This window comes from Callospermophilus lateralis, chromosome 10, assembly GCF_048772815.1.
Source record: "Callospermophilus lateralis isolate mCalLat2 chromosome 10, mCalLat2.hap1, whole genome shotgun sequence".
Taxonomy (NCBI): Eukaryota; Metazoa; Chordata; class Mammalia; order Rodentia; family Sciuridae; genus Callospermophilus; species Callospermophilus lateralis.
Genome location: NC_135314.1, coordinates 49,054,695 through 49,077,011, shown reverse-complemented (window position 1 = coordinate 49,077,011; position 22,317 = coordinate 49,054,695). Strand labels below are relative to the sequence as shown.

Genomic DNA, 22,317 nt, shown 5'->3' with positions numbered 1-22,317 from the left:
TTAGCTGAGTTTTAGAACCACTGTCTGGTTAAAGCCATGTTAGGCTTGGGGAACCATAAATATTGAATGGGTCACATTTCTTTGGACAGGGCTCTTTTCCTGACACCTCAAAATTCATACTACAAATTTTGGCATATTCTATAAAAAGTCATTCTGAAAATCCTTGTGATCCAGCTATCCCATTTCTGGGTATATATCTCAAGGATATTATATCATCATATCAAAGACACACTTGCATACCCACATTTGTTGCTGCCTATTCACAATAGCTAAGATATGGAACTAACCTAGATGTCCATCAACAGATGAACAGATAAAATGTAGTGCATATACACAATGAAATATACAGACATAAAAAATGATACTTCTCATTCACAGCAAAATGGATGGAACTAAAAGACAGTATTTTAAGTGAAATAAGTCAGGTGAAGAAATACAAGTACTACTATGTTCTCTCATATATTGATGTTTTTAAAAAAGATGATCTGCATGTATAATAGTGACTATTTGATGCTGAGGAGGACAGGGGGATGAGATGGTGGGATGTTGGAGGAATAATAATTTCTAGTGTTCTACAGAAGAATGGGGAACTATAGTTCATAATAACATATTGTGCATTTTATGAATAATTAGAAGGAAGGAGTTCAAAGTCTCCAAACACAAAATAATGCTGAAGAAATGGAAACACTGATTACCCTTATTTAATCAGCACATATTATATACATTTATTAAAATATCACATTGTACCCCATAAATATTTATAATTATTCTGAGTTACTAAATTCTTAAAAATGTTTAAGGAGATAGAAATTATAATTATCCTGATTTGATGATTACAAACTACAAACATGTATCAAAATATCACTCAGTTCCCCCATAAATTCATACAATTAAAAAAAATTTTAAATAAGAAAAAGTCTATAAAACTTAATCTAAGAGAGTTTCTGATTTCTTCTCAGGTGTTTCTGAAAGGAGAATTAGTTCATAGCTATTTTTCGGTCCTGCCCAGGGGCAAGAAAAAAATGGTAAGAGCTTAGAACAAATACGAACAGAAGTAGAAATCTCAAACAAGGAACAAGACATCATGTTCAAAGAGATGTGGGTCATGAATCCTGTTTGGTTCAAAGGCATGAGGCAGAACAAAGAGGAGTTTAGCCAGTGGAAAGAAGTTAGGGCAGAAGAGAGTCCTCAAGAATTCCATCTAAGTGTGAGAAAGGTAAAGACAGGAATCAGGCTCAGTAACAAGGTGGCAACAGAAGCCCTGATAACTGTCCTGAGAAAACAACGTATTTTCACTTTAGACGCCATGTTTTGAAGGAAACTGAGAAAACTCGAGTATTCAAGAGACTACAACAAAAGGAAGCATGGGAATTTGTGCGGGGGGGACAGGGGAGATTTCTACTTTGGAGTCCTCTAAACTGGCATTCCACAATTAATTCCAATCTACCAATCCATAGAAGGAAGATTGTTGATACTGTGGTCTTCTGTTCCCTAGTTGGTCCCAGGAAAGGGGACACAGTAACCAGCAGAGAGTGAGGTCCACTATCAAAAGCTAATGTGGCTTCAGTCTGCATTAAGCCTGATAGTATAGAATTTCGAGGACACCAGTGACCCAAGAGTGTTTCGAGCTTGCCACAGACTGCTGGATGCGAACTGAAGTCTTAATTTGAATATTATGTAAAAATTTGACAATAGAGGCTAGAATAATTGGGGACACAGGGACAAATATATGAGTTGCAGATGGTTTAAAAATGCCCCAGTGTTAGGAATTAATAGAAAGCACTATAGCATTAGATGTAGTAGCCATAATGTCACCATTTAACCAAACTCCCCAGTCAGTTCCTGTCACTGGGGAGTTTGGTTAAACCTAGAGGATGGACTATATTCTCTCCTTTTCAAGACTTCACTAACCACTGCCAGATGCTCTACAGCCAAACAATGGAGAATTCTGAGAAGGGAAAAAAAAAAAAAGGAAGACTTACAAATCAGAAGTGGGTCAGGGGGAAGTCCAGGATGACAGCTGTGTAGCAGGCCCAGGATGCAGACAGGCCACCTGGACGGGAAGGGGAGCCCTCAGGAGTCCTGTCATCTAGAGAAAAGCAGTGGGGGAGGGGAGCCAGTAGGAGGGAATGATGTCAGATGTGGTGGGATGTTTGTTTTTTTAATGAATACAGTTAAAATTTAACGAGTTATAATGATTTTTTTTATCATAGCTCATGATAAAACTACATTAATAAGATGGGGATGGGAGTAGGTGAAGAATAAATAAACTCCTATCTACAACAATTAAAAAGCCAAGAATCAATGTCTAAAATGGGAAAATTTAGAAATATGCAATATTGGCATATTTATAAAAATAGAGGTGACAATCAGAAAAAAAAAAAATGCCAAAAAGGATTAAAAACAATTCCTTTGGGGAGTAGTAGAGCTTGGGGTAGGTGACCACTATATTTCATCAAAAGTATGTCACTGTTATGGTTTAGATATGAGGTGTCCCCCCAAAGCTCTTGCTAATGCAGAAATATTCAGAGGTAAAAATGACTGGATTGTGGGAGCTGTGACCTAATCAGTCCATCCTAGGAGGAATGATGGCAACTGCAGCAGGTGGGGTGTGGCTGGAGGAGGTGGGTCACTGGGGGAGAGCCCTGGGAGGGTCCATCTTCTCTGTGGTCCCCTTCCCCCACCTTCCCTGTGGCCCTGCCCCTTCTCTTCTCTCCACCCCCTACCCCCAATCCTGGCCCTATCCTGAGCAGAGCAGAGTCTTTCTCCCATGATGCTCTGCTTCACCTTGGGTCCAGAGCCATGGAGTTGGCTCTCTGTGGACTGAGACCTCTGAAAGAGTGGGCCCCAAATAAACTTTTTCTTCCTCTAAGTTGTTCTTTTCAGATGTTTTGATCACAGGACATGCAAAAGCCAACTAAAACAGTCAGTACTATTTTATTTTTGCTTTAATTTGGTACATGGCCAAAATAATATTTAATAACAGTAATTTAAATTATTTTAAAAGAGAAGAGCCAAATAGACCACTTGGTAATGGAGACATCAATGAAGAAATTCCAATGGTCACCTGTCCCATATCACAAAGTTGCCGCATCCCTGACCACCCCCATTTCTAGGTCCTCTCTCCTTTTCCTTAACAGTTCAGCTCAGCACATGGTTAGAGAGATCTGAGGGTGTAAGAAGTGAGTGTGAGTTGTGTCAGGGAGCATGGCAGTTGCGAGCGAAACATCCTCCTGCTCCTGTTCACTCCAGTGCTCGCCCTGAAGTGCAGATGTGGATGTGTAAGCGGTGTACAAGATGGACCATAAAATTCTCTGTCTCTGGAAGGAGTGGTGAGGAAGTATCCCATGCTTGTGAGGGCACTGCCTGGCCCCAGACAGGTCACCAGTCACCCCGTACAATTGCCAGGGACTTAAGTTCCTAGGTTTTGGATCAGACCAAACTTCATTCGTCACCATTTTACCACTGACTAGCTGAGTGCTGCAGGGATTTTACTTGACCTCTGTAGGCCTAGTTTCCTCGGCTGCAAAATGATGAAAGTAATAGTCTATCTCATTTAGATTTAGAGAAGAGAAAAATGAGAAAATTTCTGTAACGTGTCATGCAGCATTCTATAAATGTTAGTCCTAAGTAGTGGCTACACTATGATGCTAGCCCCTGGTTCCTTCCTGTGTCCTGCCTTGGCTACTGACCAGGTAAGACATTCTCCTTGCTTCTTCACATCATGCAGAATGCACTGCTGTTGCATAGTACATGCTCATTAGTTTGATGACCACCTGAGATGATGTAGCCAACAAGCTCAGTCTTGTGAAAAAGCAGCAAAAACTAACTCTCTCTCTCTCTCTCTCTCTCTCTCTCTCTCTCTCTCTCTCTCTCTCTCTCTCCATAAATGTAGTGACTCATAATACTTCTATAACTGGTCCAGAATCCTGACACTCTCAAGGGGAATAGGAATACTGATTTCTCTGAAGTTGCTCTCCAGGAAAATGCTCTCTTCCTTGACGAGGCATGAGAAAGAAAAACCCATACTGGCTTTGGGAGTGTTAATGATGTGTTGCCCCAAGTGCCTCAGAAAAGGAAAGAGAGCAAGGAGAGGAATAAGTTGTCTCTAGAGTTGCAGAGTGCCTAGAACATGCCTAAAGAAATAAATTCTCAATATTCACATACTCCATGTTTCATTTCTAGAGAATGTCACAAATACAAATGTCAAGCCCACATACATCTCAACCAAAAAGACAATGGTTTGCCTTGATACCATGGAGACCCTAAGTTTCATCCGGCTCCATATCTCAGGTTTCCCATTCTCAAGTTCTCCCAGTCTCTCCCCTGATCATTACAGGTTTTTCCCAATTGATGGCACCTCTGTGGACATGCAGTCCTGGGATGGCTCAGCAGCTCCCCCATGTTCCTGCTACTCCCCCGGATTCAGCCAGCAGGTGTTGAGGGAAGAGCTCCTCCCACCTGCCCCAGCCCTGTCAGAAGAGGTCCCGTCTCCTTTTGTTCCAGTTCACCACATTCAGGACATTCCAACAGCAAACATTGCTGGTGTATGACGTTACTCTTTGAGGGGTTTTATATCATTTTATTCTTTTTGTGAATTACATACACATTTCCCACTGGATGTCTCCAAGTTCTCTGGCTTTCCAGGTAACTGGAAATGCTCAGTCCCCATTCCATTTACGCAGAGAGCCCAGGACCACATTCCCATCAGGGAGGAATTTATATCTTTCTCTGTTTGGGAGAGACTGTGTTTTTCTTTTCACTTCTTCAGATTCCTTTCTTCTGCTGAATTTTCAGTGTCTTATTTCCCTCCCGCCATCAATGTCTTCTTTTTGTACCCCTCGGCTCTTCTTTCATTTCTCTCAAATCATCACAAACTCAAGCTGTTGTGTCTGTCATATTTTTACTGAAAATCTGAGGCCTTCTAAGAGTTGCATGGCAAACACTAAATAGGTCAGCTCGGAAAAGGGTTGGCTGTCCTAAAATCATGTTGACTCCCTCACTCAACCCCTTCTATCTCTAGATGAGATATATACTAAAACGGCAGTTCATGGGCCGAACAGAGCCTCAGCCAGGACAGTTTTAATAAGCTTCCAATATTTTTAAATAATTTTTTTTAATTTAGCTTCCCATATTGTTAAATGAATTTTTTTTTCGTGTGTTTGGCTTTCATTGACAGACTGGACCATCTGATAGTGGCTGACGACCAACTGGGATGCGGCTGGGATGCAGCAGTGGCTGCCCAAGGTCTGAGCCTGTCCTCCGCATCCCCACCCCCCTTCCTTCATTGGCTTCCAGCTGCCTCATCAGCCCTGCAAGGAGGGTCAATTTTACTCTACACTATTTCCTTTTCTCTTTTTTTCAAAGGACCAGCCTCTTTCTATAAGCATCAACAACATTTTTTTTTTTAATTCTAGCATTTCTGCTTTTTATCTTGCAGAACATTTGTTTCCTCTATAGTATGAATATTAATGTCCCCCCAAAATTCAGATGTTGAAATCCTTTCCCCAAGGTGATAGTGCACAGAGGCAGAGATCTTGGGGAGGTGATTAGGCCACGAGGGCAAAGCCTTGATGGGATTTGTGCCTTTTTAGAAAAGATTCCAGACATTAGCTAGGTCCTTCCACCCTGTAAGAACACTGCAAGGAGGTGACCTTTGAGAACCAGGAAACAGTCCCTCACCAGACACTGAATCTCACAACTTGATCTTTTTTTTTTTTTCATTAACTTTTTTATTTACATATGACACACAGAATGCGTTACAATTCTTATTACCCGTATAGAGTGCAATTTTTCATATCTCTGGTTGTATTCAAAGTATATTCACATCAATTTATGTCTTCATCCGTGTACTTTGGATAATAATGTACAACTTGATCCTGAGCTTCCCAGCCCCCAGAACCATGAGAAATAAAATTTTGATGTTTAGGGTATTTTGTTGTAGGAGCACAAATTGACTAAGACAGCCTCTTTGAGACAGCCTGCTCCATCTAAAATAGCACAGACCACCCCCTTTCATAACCTAAAAAGCCTGTTGAAATCTTCAGGATGTCTTCCTCCACAGGGTCAACCCATATCACTGGGAAGTCTGTCCCTCCTTTAGAGGGCAGAAGCAGCTGTGATTTTTTGGTTTAAGAACTGCTCCCAAATCACGTGGCTAGCGAGTGGCAAAGTCAAGTGTTGCATATATCCCATCTTACAGAGAAGCATCCGTATGTCCTCCAAAGGCTCATGTTTCATTGAAGGCTTGGTCCCCAGTGCTGCAGTGTTCAAAGACGCAGGCTTCAGGAAGGGATTAGATCATGGGCTCCAATCTCTTCAGTAGATTAATCAATGATGGATTAATAACTTAATGGCATTGTTCAGAGATGATGAATTTTGTAGTAGGGTCTAATTGGAAAAAGTAGGCCACTAGAGACATATGTTGCCCTGACCCTTCCTTTCACTCTTTCTCTCTGCTTTCTGACTGCCATGAGGTAAGCAGCTTTCCTCTGCCATGCCCTCTACCATGCTGTTCTGTATCCCTTCATGCCTAAAATAATGAAGCTGGCCAAACATGGCCAACCTCTAAAACCAAAATAAAATTTTACTTCTCTAAATTATTTTCCTCAGCTGTTTTATCATAGTTGCAAAAAACTTACTAACACACCAAGATTCAAACCCAGTCTTCCTGATTTCCAGTCTAGTGCCTCCCACCCCATTAAGCCATCTGATGCTCTCTATCAACTAGGAGAGCTTTATTTTAGGTGGCAGAGTTGCAAGGGAGGTGGGGAGAGAAGTCTCTCTCGTCAGCTGGTATCCATGAACATACACCAGCCTGCCACTCCTCTGCCAGGAAATAGGAAATCTGTACTCCTAGTTACACAGTCTTTGGCCTTCTATGGTGACTTTCGAAATCACAGAACACTCTAGCAGTCAACCAATCCTAACCAATCACCCAGTCCAACAACCTAATTTTATAAATGAAGAAATTGAGGTCACTCACCCTTGTAAGGTACCTCAGATGTTCTTTTATGCAGAGCATGCTCATTTTGTCCATATACAAATTATTGGGCAAGGTACTTTGTCATAAATCTTTAAGTACAGAATTTTCAAGGTAAATTTAAATAATAGTGGAAAACAGAGTAAAAAGCTTAGGTGACAATAAGGTGCACTAGAAACAATTTTATTGTTTACTGATCTGTAGAGACAGCACTTTTGCATTCTGTAAAGTGCTTTTAGGCATTAACTCATTAGTCCTCAAAGTAGTGCAGAAAGCTTATCCAAAAGCACCTACTCCACTGAAGCCACCAAGGGCCAAGAAAAAGAAAGACATACATGACTGTAAACATTTAAATTGAAAAATAACAAAGTAGATTAGCAAAAGAGCCTGAATGTGTTTAGCCCACAGGAAAATGAAAGAGATGAACAAAACAGCAGAAGAGAGCAAAGATCTGATCTTACCCTGTGCCCACCAATTAGGGTCTCCAAGTTTAGCAAATAAATATACAGGAAACCTGCTTAACCTTGGACTTCAGGTAAACCTCAAGTAATTTTTAGTAGACATATGCCCCATAAACTGGTTAGGACATAGAGTAACAAACAGTATTCATTGTTGTCTGCAATTTTAACAGCACTTCCTGTATATTATGTTCAATCCTATTCCCATTTCAATCCATCATACAACAATACCTGAAACGGTGAAAGGACCCTGTATGACTAGAGCAATGCAGACGTCGGGCTTCTCCTCACCGAGCTGGAGTCTGCACCTTCTTTATTGAAATCAGTTCAGTAGTCATTTGCTCAGGAGGCAGGACAATGTCAGATAGCTCTAAAGTTTCTAAACAGTCTCAATTTCTGTACCTACCGCATAACAAATACTTGGTGAGCCAGCACCAGTCTGTGGAGCACTTTTGGAGTAACACTGGGTAGGAAAGAAGGAAGTTTCATCAGGTTTTAGCTCCACCTCTTGGCAGTTGATCAGGTTGGGTTAGGGGATACATCTTTCCTAGTGTCTGATTGTCTCTAAAATAACAACAGTGATTGTACCTGGTGCTCAATCTACCTGATGGGCAGACTCAATCACTCCAGGTTCTTCAGACAATAGTCATGAAAGAACGTCTCCACATCATAAAACATCAAAGGGAGAAATGAGAATTTAAATATTCCATCTTACAGAGAAACATCCATACTTGAACTTGAGGTAAACTTGAACATTAGGAGAAAATTTAGGACTTTTGGGGCACTCTTACACCTCCCATACTATTTAGAATTCTTTTTTACTCAAGGCCACATGATGGTAAAGAACAGAAAAAAATATCTTAGTCTTTCAGAATTTAGTGATTTTAAAGATCTGAAACTGGCCCTGATTATAACTTTTGCTGATTTTTGCATGACTGCTTGTAAGATTTTTTTAAAAATTATGTGAAATGTTAAATGACTCATCAGTATTCCTGAATGGCAAAATGTTGACATTGATAAAATTTGGCTTTTAAAAAGAAAGATCAATTTCAGTTTCATATACATATATGATTTTGTAGCTGGTGGAACTGTGGTACATGTGTAGCCCATGCACTCATGGAGTGGAATGCAGTAATTGAGAATTTAGCCCCAGGACTCAAGGGACAGTTTCAATTTGGTTTTCCACTGAGTAGTTGCATGACCTTGGGCAAATTTCTTAACCTTTTGAAGTTGCAGCTTCGTCATCACAAAATAGAAATATTAACACCTCTCTGATAGAATTAGTGTGGGAAAGTAACTGGAATAATCTATGTAAAGCATTTCTAAGATTACCTGGCCCTTAGTAAGTTCTTAAAAAGATGTTTTTAATAGCTCTCTTTATAACAAGCAATGAGTTTAATACTTGCTTTTGTATTTATGTAGAATAATTTAGAAGCATGTAACTAAAGCATCACAATGTGCATAGCAAAATTAGCTATGGGGATAATCATCATTATTTTTTTAAATAATAGTAACAATTAGAACACAAATATCCAACGTTAGAGTTTCTACCAATACATTAAATTTGTAGACATACACTTTGATGCATAATTAATTTTGATTGATGTGCATGAAAATGAAATCTTAATTTTGATTATCCATAGAAAATATTTTCTCTTTTTCTTTCTAAACTTTCTACAATGATCATGTATTATTTGGATAGTAATTTTTTTTTTAAAGTCATTAAAATCATGACACCTTTTCTTCTTCCCCCAGATTTGTTGTCTAGGCCCTTTCTTTCATCACTACCATCCCACGGATAAGTTCCGTCTCCCTAGGCTACACTTCTCTTCTGTCAACTGCTCTCTAGAAAGGATATGTTAGTGCCTATGTCCAGATGCTTTCAGTGAATTTGATGGGAAGATTTGAGTAGGTTTGCACTAGGGGTGCATCAAATAAAGTTAAGTCTTATTTGAGTTGTCTGAAGATAGATAACATGAGGGAGACATCAAAATCATTCTACAGAAAGGCAACAGTGAGTATAATTCAAAGAATGAGGAAAAAGAGGCAGCAAAGTCAGCCAACTGTTAGGAGAAACAGACTGAAATGAGGTACAATGATAGAGGTGGGGAGTGGGCCTTGTGAATGGAGTGTGGGGGGCAGGGAACCCCTTCTCTGTGGTTCCAGGCACAGAGCTGTCCACAGACACTGCAGCTTTAAGGTGTATATTATGCTGGATAACAGGTGTAAACGATTGAGGCTATACTGAGATAACTCCTCAAAATTAATCCTATTGCTTTTTACTTGGCATTTTCCCATACAAAACCTTCTCTTTATTCATCCAGAGGCAGCCATAGCTGGGGGAAGATTGATATAATTGTAATAGAAATGCCAAGAGAGTTGGTGCTCAGATTTTGAGTTCCAAGAAAAGTTCTTGATGCCCACTTCAGAGGCAAAAATTATGAAAGCCAAAGCTGGAATCTTTTATTTTGAAAGAAAAGAGAGTTTTTTTTTTTTTTTTTTTTTTTTTTTTTTTGTAAATCAAAAGGCAAAGCCCTAAAGGAGCTGAACACAAAATATATCCACCAACAAAAGACAGGAAAGAGAATGGAGATGGCATCAGTTTCCTACAACAAGGACAACTGGGTTATTGAAATCTCTCTCCTGCTAAAAGCATGTAAAATGTTGTATCAATTTTATATTTTTAAATATATAACTGAACTACAAATGAAAAGAAAGTATAATTTCCAGCATTGGGAAAACAAGAGAGAACTGAAAATTACACAGGTGTCAAATATAAAATAAACCAGACAATTAAGAAAAGGATTTTATTCAGTCTATTACAATATAATATTCATTAATGAAAAAATTGCAAAGAAAAAGAAAATGTTCTAGGCATTTATGGAGGCAAATAATTTATCTATCTTTCTATTTATTTATTTTAGCTTTGATAGCAGAATACTTGATACTGGGTAATTTATTTTTTTAAAAAATTATTATTTCACATTTATAGAGGCTGGGAAGTTCAAGAGCAAGGTGCCAGCATGGGTGTTCTTACTTTGTATTCAAATAGTAGGTGAAATTCAAATGGAGGTGAAAAGGTAAAATAGAACACTGTGTCCTCACAAGCCAGAAGAGTAAGAGAGAGCCCACTTGCAAAAGCCCATTTTATCTCAGCATTAATCCACTCACAAGTCCTCATGACCTAAATACCTCCCATTAGGCCCCACCTCCAACACATAAACTTTGAGGGACATATTTAGATTATAGCATCAAGTCTTGTGGAAGTCATGAGGAAAGGTGAATCCTGGCCTTACCTGAGTCATTGAGGAAAGATGGAGCTGGGTCTTAGAACATGCCAGCACCTTGTAGTCTTTTGCTGTTAACTGGTTAAGATTAGCCTTTCTCTTGGAACACAAACTGGTGGAGGATTTCTTAACTATCATTGTTTTCTGGGAGCACAGGGCTGAGGAAAAGCTCAACATTGCCAGTCACCTCTTTCAGATAAACTTAGTAGCAATCATGTAATTTTAAATTTGCTGAAATAGGATCTAAATAATATTCTTCAGTTATTGACATTGTTCTGGCAAATCAGAGTCAGCTACTGAGAGGCAACGGCAAAAATCAGACGTTTTCAATCCTGGCAATAAGGTATGTTAAAAGAGGGATGCTTCATATAGATAGGATGAATATCAAAGTGAAGGGCCAGAGGTTGAACTCTAAGGGTAAGCTATCCTATAGCCTGTAGTATCTATATCAAGAACTAGATCTAGACTGATTCCTAGGCATCTACACCTTTGTTAAATCCCAAGGTGAGCAGGGTGAACATCCTGTGGAAAGCTACTGGCTTAGAAGATGCTAGACTCAAAGAAGCAGAACAGCAATCAAATTCAGACTTTGAAAGGTAGCTATAGTTCTGACTGCTAATACTATATCATTGTTGTGTGACATCAAGGAAAGCAGCACCAGAACTCTGTTAAAGAGAAAGATATCATGGACAGTTAGGACACAAAAATCTCTAGAAACTTCTACACTGCATACAATTTCTGAAATACTAATATGAATAACATTTTTCTATACAAATTTAACCCAAAGAAAACTAAGCTTTCCCCCTGATTTAACAACTCTTTCTGTATAACTCACCACAGGTATCATATCAAATAAAATGAATTATTTCTAGCACCTCTCTTTTTATAAGTTGGAAGAATAAATCCTTTGTGATTTTCCAGGGGCCTTCTAGGAAATCTCAAAGACAATTTTATGTGAAAAAGATATTAGTTAGAATTGAATTTTGGAAAGGCAAAATATCAAAAATTATCAGGAGATTTCAGCTTGATTAAGATGGGATTGAGGGTTACTGAGAATTGATACATAGCTATCTAGGTAGAATACACAAAAGATAAAGAATAACATTTTACAACCTCTTAGTAAGAGCAGACCAATAAGCTAGGGAAGGGGTCACTGCAAAAAAAAAAAAAAACAGAAACACCAAATTCCAGCTTTGCATCAATGTAATATCTGACATTAAAGCTCACTTTGCCATCTTATATAAGTGCATCAAACCTTATCTATGCCCAAAACAAAGTTCTCTTCCCATGAGCCTCCAGCTACTTTCTATATTCATATACATCCTTTATAGAACAACTCAGAGTGGTAAAATGAATGCTTTATTAACAGACACAAGTAGATAAAGCCTCTCTGTACCATATAAAAGTGAAAGGCAGAAAGTATATGCTTAAAATATGTTTAGGAATTAATGTTTCAGTATTCTTACTTAGAAATGATTTAATTGCCTAATGAATACCCATTAATTAACTCAAGTTAGTATCAGTCCAAGATTTTAAATTACCTAAAAATCTTATAAATTGTCTTCAAGTTATATGCTATAAAACATAATTACATAGTTTGTCAGAATAATGGTTCAATTTGGTTAAACACGAATTTACATTTTGCATAATCTTAAATATTAAATAGAAATGATACTAGGGCTGGGGATGTGGCTCAAGCAGTAGCGCGCTCCCCTGGTATACGTGCAGCCTGGGTTCAATCCTCAGCACCACATACAAACTAAGATGTTGTGCTTGCTTACCAAAAAACTAAAAATAATTAAAAAATAAAAATATATAAAAAAAAGAAATGATACTAGCTTATTTACTAAGCATGTGTAAGTTTAAGAATATTCCTAAGTAGAATAAAATCTATGTATATCTCATACTTACATCAGAGGAGACATAGATTTTTAAAAATTAAACCAAATATCTTAAACTAGTTTTATTTGAAAAAGTTTCCCAAAATTATGTGGATTTGATTTCTTAAAACATTTGAGTTAGTTTCTATAAGATTTATTATTTCTATAAGATTTATTTTTTGCACACTGATAGTACCGTTTAATTTTCTTAATTTCTGGAAAATTTAGGCAAATTCAATTTATAAAAGCACTTATTTTCCTCTAAACAATTAGAAGAGAGCTCCTTTAAGAGATTTTTTTTTCGGTACTAGGGATTGAACTCATAGATGCTTTATCACCGAGGTACACCCCCAGACTGTGCCCTATACCTCCCCTCTCCCACTTTAAAATTTTGAGACAAGGTCTCACTAAGTTGCCCAGGCTGTCCTGAAACTTTGATCCTCCTGCCTCAGTATGGGATTACAGCTGTGCACAACTATGCTCGGCTCCTTTAATGAGATTTTAAAACTCTGCATCATGTACAACCAGAGGAATGAGAAGTTGGGCTCCATTTGTGTACAATATGTCAAAAATGCATTCTACTGTAAAAGAAAGAAAGAAGGAAAAAGATATTTTATAAACAAATTTATTAACACCATCAAGATATAGAGAAATATTACACATCACACAGACATAGAGTATACATAGATTCAATTCTAAAATTTCAGCCCTGGATCAAGAATGAACACTAACTTACAAAAATCATCATTTCTTATCAAAGAGCTAGTCTTTTCCAAGTAGGTATGGATTCTTAATTTATTTGAGTTCAAAATAGTCAAACTAAAGAGATTAACAATCTCAGTTGTCTTTCACTCAGAAAAATTAAGAGTTCTGTAAATCATCAATCCATTTCCAGAAATCACCGAAAGGTCAGACCATGAGATCAAAAGAAGCAGCACCTGAAATCAAATGAGTACTGAAAAACAATCAAGATCAAATCCTTATTATTCTCACCAATACAAAAGGACCAGGGATCCGATGCCACATTGGGTGCCGAGTCAGCCAGTCAGGAACAGAGCACAGAGGTCTCTGAGGAACCCCATTATGGGGAAGGAGTCAACAGGAGGCACCTGAAGGTGAATTCCAGTCCCATCTGAGACACAGCACCACACTATCCAAGAGAAATGCACCAGATAGTGAAGGAGATTGTTTTACTCAGTTATTGCAATTAGCAGAATGTTCACTAATGAGGCCATATAAAAGTAAACAAAGGGGACAAAGGAAGAGGCAGATTAACAAGAGAATCACCCACAAGCCTTATGGGCATAAACGGGGGGGGGGGGGGGGGGGGGGGGGGGGGGAAGTTGAATCTTATTTGAGTCACTAAGTAAAGGTGAAGGTGGCCGTTTCTCAGAATATGGGGGATTTGGAAATGTGGAATGTCCTTTGTGGATTTGACATTTCTCAGAAAACAAAAGGGTGCAGGATGCATGGCTGTAATCCCAGCCACTTGGGAGGCTGAGGCAGGAGGATCGCAAATTCAAAGCCATCCTCAGTAACCTAGTGAGACCCCAGGCAACTTAGCAAGACCTGGTCTCAAAATAAAACACAAAAAATTCAATAATGTGGCTCAGTGATTAAGCACCAGTGCCTTCCATCCCTAATTAAAAAAAAAAAAAAAAGGAATAGCTCCTAAAAATAATAGAAGGTATTAAATACTTAAAAGTACATAAATGTTTGAAATAACATATCACACACAACTAAAGTGATACGTTAGTATGTTAGAAGACAGATATGAAAAAACACCCAAACTAAGCCACAATAAGATTTTTTAAAAAACATAAATAGCTATTATGTGTAGAACTCAAGATTCATGACAGGAGAAGCTTGAAAGGCCAATAAATTTAAGGAAAGATGCTTGAGTTACTAGTGATCAAGAAAATGCAAATTAAAATAAAAATAAGATAGTATATGACACCTATTTGGAAATTTAAAATACTTTATAACACAAATTTTAGTGAGAATATGGAGGAATAGAATCTTTAAACATAATTTGCTGGCATATACTTCAATACAACATTTTTAGAAAATAATTTGGCAACATCTAATAAGTTAACACAGTTCGAGATTTCTTATCATTTTGCAGTCAAACATGTAATAAGTATTTTAGAGAGATTTTGGCACGTGTGTGCAAAGTTATTTGTTACAGTCTGTTTAAATTAGTTTTAAGAAGTTAGTAACCTGTTTTTAAGTCTATGTAGACAGGATAAATAATTGTAGTGTATTTTATTCTAGTACTAATATGTGCTCTTTGCCAATAATTTCCAGATTTCCACTTTTCAGACATATAGGACTGTAATTCCCTATGAGCTTGCAATTTGGAATGGCTTGCTTATGCTCAAAGAAATGAGAACAGAAGTGATATTCGTCATTTCTAGGTAGAAGCTCCAAGTTCAGTGCAGAATTGGCCACACTTCTCCTCTACTGTAAAAAGTCATGGAAACTTAAGACAGTGCAGGAGTCACCCTGAATGACAAATCATTCTGTCCCCTTGCAGTGGACATCCACTTGTAGCATGACTGGATAGTTATATTTGCTGTTTACTTCTTTTTTCTTCTTCATCAAAGGTATCTTTGATTTCCAAAGAGGCATTTGAAAAGCAGGCAGAGATTTTGAAAGACTGTTAATGTGATACGTTAAGGACCATAAAGGATGGGAACTTGCCAGGATTTGTGTTGGAACCCTCATGGACTATGTTCTAGGGAATAAGAAGATAGCCCAGGCTTCCCATAGAGTGAAACCCAGTATTAAAATAACTGATGAAATGAAAGTGACCTAGGATTGGTAGCATCCTCAACCTCCCACCAGCAACCTTAAGAAATCTCTAGAGCTAAGGATATAGCTCAGTGGTACAGCACTTCTACCACTAAGTGGTGGCATGAGTGAGGCCCCAGGTTCAATCTCTAGCACCACAAAATATCTAAAATCAAAATAAAGTCATCCGAGACTTGTACTTGTCCTAGTCATTAAAAAAAAGAAGAAGAAAAGAAAGAAAGAAGAAAAAGAATCTCTAGAGGAAAAGAGCACATCCTAGGCTTTAAATTGTCTCTCCTAGTTTAAGTATGCATCATCCGGCATTTAATCAAAGGCCATGCAACATTATTTAAAAGTTGAAAGATCGGGCTGAATCCACTCTGGACCATCTTCTGCAGAGCACAACCAGCAACTGTGAGCAACCCTGACCCCCTAGGCCTTGCTCCAGCAGCACATCACACTGCCTGGGAGCAGAGTGCTGGGGCTGCAGGAGGAGGGCCTGCAGGGATCCTGGGTCGAACGGCACTTCAGCAGTAATGGGAAAGAAGTGTCATCCAGTCTCAATTGCTGTTCATAATGCTGATATGGAAAAATACTGCAGGATTTCCCATGTGAATCTAGAGGGGTAGCTCCAGTTCTCCTGGTGATAGCCAACCTCAGACACAAGATATAACAGAGCTTTTGAAACAGATACCCCCTGCTTGGAAGGAAAAAAATATCAACAACAAAAAAAATGGCTCTTCAAAGAACAAAATGATATTGAGAGAAGGAAAGTCTTTGAAAGTATCTTGAAAAATTCTGACTGCATATGGAATTGGTCAGGTCTGCCAGAAAAAAAAAATTTTGTTGTTGTTGTTGTTCTTGTTCTTTCTAGATATACAAGATACTAGAGTATATTTTGACATATTGTGCATACATGGAGTATAACTTATTCTAATTATGATCCCAGTCTTGTAATTGCACATGATGTGGAGATTCCCTGTGGTGTATTCATATATGAGCATTGGAAAGCTATGTCCAATTCATTCTACTGTCTTTCCTATCCCCACCCTCCCTCCCTATCCTACATTCTCTTTTGTCTAATCCACTGAACTTCTGTTCTTCCCTCCCCTCTCCCCAATTGTGAGTTAGCATCCACATATCAGAGAGACATTCAAACTTTGTTTTTTAGGGATTAGCTTATTTCATTTAGCAAAATAGTCTCCAGATCCATCTGTTTACTGGCAAATATCATAAAGTCATTTTTTTAATGGCTGAGTAATATTACAGTACCACATTTTCTTTATCCATTCATCTGATGAAGGGCAACTCGGTTGGTTCCATAGCTTCCCTATTGTGAATTAAGCTGTTATAAACATTGATGTGGCTGCATCACTGTAGTATGCTGATTTTAAGTCTTTTGATTAATATACTGAGGAGTGGGATAACTGGGTCAAATAAATGGTGGTTCCATTCCACATTTTCTGAGGAAACTCCATACTTCTTTCCATAATGGTTGGACTAGCGACGTATGAGTTAACCTTTCCCCCCACATGCTTGCCAACGATTCTGGTTACTTGTATTCCTGATAATTGCCATTCGGCCAGAAAGTATTCTGCCTACTGAGTTTGTCTTTAAACACTGGAAACACACAGCTACTCTCAGTGAGAAACACCATGTTATAAAGAAATTAAGGGGGCTGGGGATGTGGCTCAAGCGGTAGCACACTCGCCTGGCATGCATGCGGCCCAGGTTTGATCCTCAGCACCACATACAAACAAAGATGTTGTGTTCGCCGAAAACTAAGAAAACAAATAAATATTAAAAAATTCTCTCTCTCTCTCTCTTGAAAAAAAAAAAAGAAATTAGGTATTTCTCAATAGAATTTCTAAAAGTTTTTCTTCCTCTCTGCTGCTCTACCCTCTGCTGGCCATTGAATTAGTGATATATATTGGTGGGGCATCTGACAGCCTCCCCTATCCATTCTTTCTTGTATTCTTCCTTCCTTTCTTTTTTTCTCCTGCACTAGGGATTGAACACAGGAGTATCTATAGCTGAGCTACATATCCAGCCTTCTTAATTTTTCATTTTGCTATGTGATCTTGCCAATTTGCCCAGGCTGGCCCTAAACTTGCCTTCCTCAAGTCTCAGCCTCCAGAATCACAGTGATGACAGGTGTGTGCCCCAGCACCCAGCCTCCACTTGCATCTTTAAATGAAGGATTGAAATCCAACTTTGTTCACATGGTGGGGATTTATATCTGAGCTCATGAAACAGCTAACTGAAGAGTTACTGTGATGCTTGTATGGCTGCTTCCTTGTGTTTATTCGTAAATGCTGTATTTCTAATGCAGTTAAGTGAAAGAACAGAAAAACTATGAAACGTTTTCATAGGAAATTTTTTCATATAACAAAACCATGCTGACCTATAATTATATCAATGGGATCAATTAATAGCTATGCCAGGCTGACTAATCTCTACTATAATAATTTCAGAATGCATATTCTTTGGATTAGATACAAATATCTAGTATAATTTAATGTATGAGCATGATGTATATAATATTTTAAAAATTATCTGTAAATTTAAGTCACATGTTTTATGTTTCAAAAGAATGAATAAAATTGATATTCAAATCATTACATTTAAGAGGCTGAATCTGAAGACTATCATGTTAAGTGAAATAAGCTAATCCCAGAAAAAAACAAGACCAGATATTCTCTCTGATATGAGGATGCTAACAAACAGTGGTTGTGAGGGACAGAGAATAGAAGTTCAGTGGATTAGACAAAGGGGGAATGAAGGGAGAGGGAGGAGGGATGGCACTAGGACAGATAGTAGAATGAGTCAGACATAACTTTCCTATATCCGTATATGAATAGACCACCAGTGAATCTCCACAACATGTTCAACCACAAGACCAAGATCCCAATTAGAGTAAGTTATACTCCATGAATGTGTAGTATATCAAAATGCACTCTACTGTCATGTGTATCTAAAAAGAATAAAATATTTTTAAAAAGAAAAGAAAATCACTACATTGAGGGGTTTGTCTAAAGTAAACATTATGGACTTATTTCACATTATTGTAAAATTTTCAAGTGTTTAAATGGGTTCAAATTGTTTACTAAAGACTACACTAAACTATGCTAATCATTCTTAAGTAATTAATAAAACCAAGGCAGCTACAAATACCTGGTACAGTTCATACACTAAATTGTTCTTGCTTTTATGGTGTAAGGAATTCAACCTCTGGCTATTATTTAGTCACCTTGAATGATCAGTTTTCTGTTGAAGGCAACTTCTTAATATTATTTAACTCTTCATCACTCTGAATTTCTGGATTTAATCTTATCCTTTGTGTTCACTTTTTGTGTACCCTTAAAAACAGCTTTATTCAAAGCAAATCCATGTCTACTGTAAAAGGCTAAAAATAGAAAAATAATTATAAACTTTTGCAACTTCTTTAAAAGAAAGAAAGAAAGTCAAAAGATTCAATAGCCAATAGCAACACAGCCACAGAGAAATGAGAGGCTATATTTATCAGACATGGACTTTGAAATTAGTTGAGTAATTGTTCAAGAACATAAGAAAAGATGGAAAATCCTGTGGGAATTAGAAGTCTTTAAAAATTGAAGGTTATAGAACTGAAATATATAATAATACAGTATAATAATTAAAAGATGAACATAATTTATTAGAAACCTTTGGTGACTAACTTAATCAAAAATAAATTAGAAAATATTGACACTAAATCTTATAGAGTAAAATGATGGAAAATAGAGAAAAGATTGTAAGGAATACATGGGAATTTTTTTGCATGTTTAATATACATGATATTGGAACTTTGAAAGAAAAGGAGCAAGGATAAAGAAAATGAATTATTTGAAAAGATGGTGAATGAGAATTTTTTAAATGTGTTACAACATCAAGCCACAGATTAAAAGGAACTAATAATCTCAATTAGGACAGAAGTCACATAAATTAAACATATGTGCATTAAAGTAAGGTGGAAAGCAACAGAAAAGTCCTAATAATGGCCATAGGAGAAAAGAAGAACATCTTCAAAATTGCTGCAATAAGACTGGTATTTGCCTTCTCAGTAGGAATTGTGAAAGCCAGAAAAATAAGAAACCCTAGAGTGGACACACCTGGTAACTACTGCTTAAACCAAATGATTAAGCTTAACATCACCGGTGATAAATCTGCTGATAACTTATGTTGTGGGAAGAGGTAATTAGCCTCTGCGGTATTCTTCCTAAAAACTCACACAGCTCCAAAAATCATAAGTAAGTCATCAAATCAACCCAAATTAAGTGATATTTTACAAAACACCTAACTAATATTCACTAAAACTGCCAAGATCACACACACACAAAAAAAAAAAAAATAAAAATAAAAAACAAGGAAATATTCAGAAACTGTCACAGACAAAAGGAGACTAGATAAAAATAATGATGAAATGAATGTGATATCCTAAATTGGATCTCAGAACAGATAAAATTAGAGGTAAAAAAATGAAAGCAAAAAAAAGACTAGAATGTACTTCAAAATGATATACAAGTGCTAATTTCTTAGGTTTGAAAAATGTGCCATGATTATGTAAGATATTATAATACAAGGAGGAAAGGACTGAAAAACACATAGGACTCTCATGACTATCTTTGAAACTTTTCTATAAATCAGAAAGTATTCCAAAAGAAAAAGAAAGAATTATCCAAGATGGTGGGCTAGAGGGAGGCTGAATTCTGTGTCTCTCCATGACCTGGAATGCAAGCAGTGGGAATACTATTTCTCTGCTAGTTATTAGAGGACTCCAACAGCTGCTCACACAGGAATCCCTGCCACCATGCCTGAGAAGGTCCCCAGGCCTCAGTGTCAGCGCAGACCCCTGGTTGCTCGCCCATGCAGGGCCTCCAGCAGCCATGCTCAAGCAAGATCACCAGCATCAGCACCCATGCAGGTCCCCTGGATGCCCACCTGCATAGGAATATCAGCCACAGCTCTCATGCAGGACTCCTGGCCACTGCCCACATGAAGTGCCTCTGCCCACCACTCTCATGTGGACCCCCATCTACCAACGTGAGGCTTCCCTAACCTTCCCTAACAGAGTCTTGGGACTCTGCAACCACTGCCATAGTCCCCTACACGTGGTATCCTGCACCTGGGGTCACCGGACAGGGTCTGGAGACAGTTGCCTGCCACAATACTGCATGCCACAGAGCTACATCTCTGAACACGCCATCAAATGCCATCACTTGGCCCAACCCAACCCAACCCAACACCCCATCTCTGAAAGCAGCTGCCTCCGTCTTAGGACACCTTTGTCACCATCTTTAGTTGGGGTAACTCCCAGTTTGGGACATTGTGGCTGGGGCATAGAAGCAATATCAAGTGCTAGAAGGGAACACACACACACACACACACACAAAAAAAAAAAAAAAAAACATGAAAAAAAAGGGAAGAAAGTGCCCCAAACAAACCAAGATACTACATTATTAAAATCCATGGCCAGCTCAGCAGAAGAAACAACAGAGAAGGAGTTCAGGATGTACATTAAAATATTCTGTGAATTAAAGAATGATATAACAAAGCAAATACAGGCAGCAAAAGACCATTTCAATAAAGAGCTACATAAGCAAATACAGGAAACAAAAAATTACTTCAATAGGAGACAGAGATTCTAGAAAAAAAATCCTTAAAATGCAGGGAACAATAAACTAAATTAAAAACTCAATAGAAACATTACCAATAGATTAGATCACTTGGAAGACAGAACCTCAGACAATGAATACAAAATATATAACTTTGAAAATGAATTTGACCACACAGTGAAGATGGTAAGATACAACAATTTCACCATGATTCTAATACCAAAGACACATCAAAGAAAGAAAACTTCAGACCAATATCTCTAATGAACAAAAATGCAAAAATTCTCAGTAAAATTCTGGCAAATCAAATAGAAAAACATGTCAAAAAGATAGTGCACCACGGTCAAGTGGGGTTCATTTCAGGGTTGCAAGGTTGGTTCTACATACGGAAATCAATAAGTGTAATTCATCACATCAATAGACTTAAAGATAATAATCATATGATCATCTCCATAGATGCAGAAAAAAGCATTTCACAAAATACAGCACCTCTTCATGTTCAAAACACTAGAAAAACTAGGCATAATAGGAATATACCTCAACATTGTAAAAGCTATCTGTACTAAGCCCATGGCCAACATCATTCTAAATGGAGAAAAATGAAAACATCTCTCTAAAAACTGAAACAAAACAGGGATGCTCTCTTTCGCCACTTCTATTTAACATAGTTCTTGAAACTCTAGCCAGAGAAATTAGACAGACAAAAGAAATCAAAAGGATATGGAAAGGAAAAGAAGAACTCAAATTAGCACTATTTGCCAACAACATAATCCTATATCTAGAGAATCCAAAAATAATTCCACCAGAAAACTTCTAAAACTAATAAATGAATTCAGCAAAGTAGCAGGATATAAAATCAACACCCATAAATCAAAGGCATTTCAGTACATCAGTAACAAATCCTCTAAAAGAGAAACTGGGAAAACTATCTCATTCACAATAGCCATACACACAAAAATAAAATACTTGGGAATCAACTTAACAAAAGAGGTGGAAGACCTCTACAATGAAAACTACAACACACTAAAGAAAGAAATTAAAGAAGACCTTAGAAGATGGAAAGATGTATATCCATTTTTCTTGGATAGACAGAATTAATATTGTCAAAATGACCATACTACCAAAAGCACTATACAGATTAAATGTATTTCCAATCAAAATTCTCATGACATTCCTCATAGAAATAGAAAAAGAGTCATGAAATTCGTCTGGAAAAATATGAGACCCAGAATAGCCAAAGCAATCCTTAGCAAGAAGAGGGAACAGGTGGCATCACTATACCAG

General features: G+C 37.6%; 1 pseudogene; it reads left to right on the top strand.

Annotated features, from left to right (window-relative positions):
- The window catches only part of LOC143642175 (BCL2/adenovirus E1B 19 kDa protein-interacting protein 3-like), a 115,499-nt pseudogene that overhangs the window by 87,389 nt on the left and 5,793 nt on the right, over positions 1–22,317 (top strand).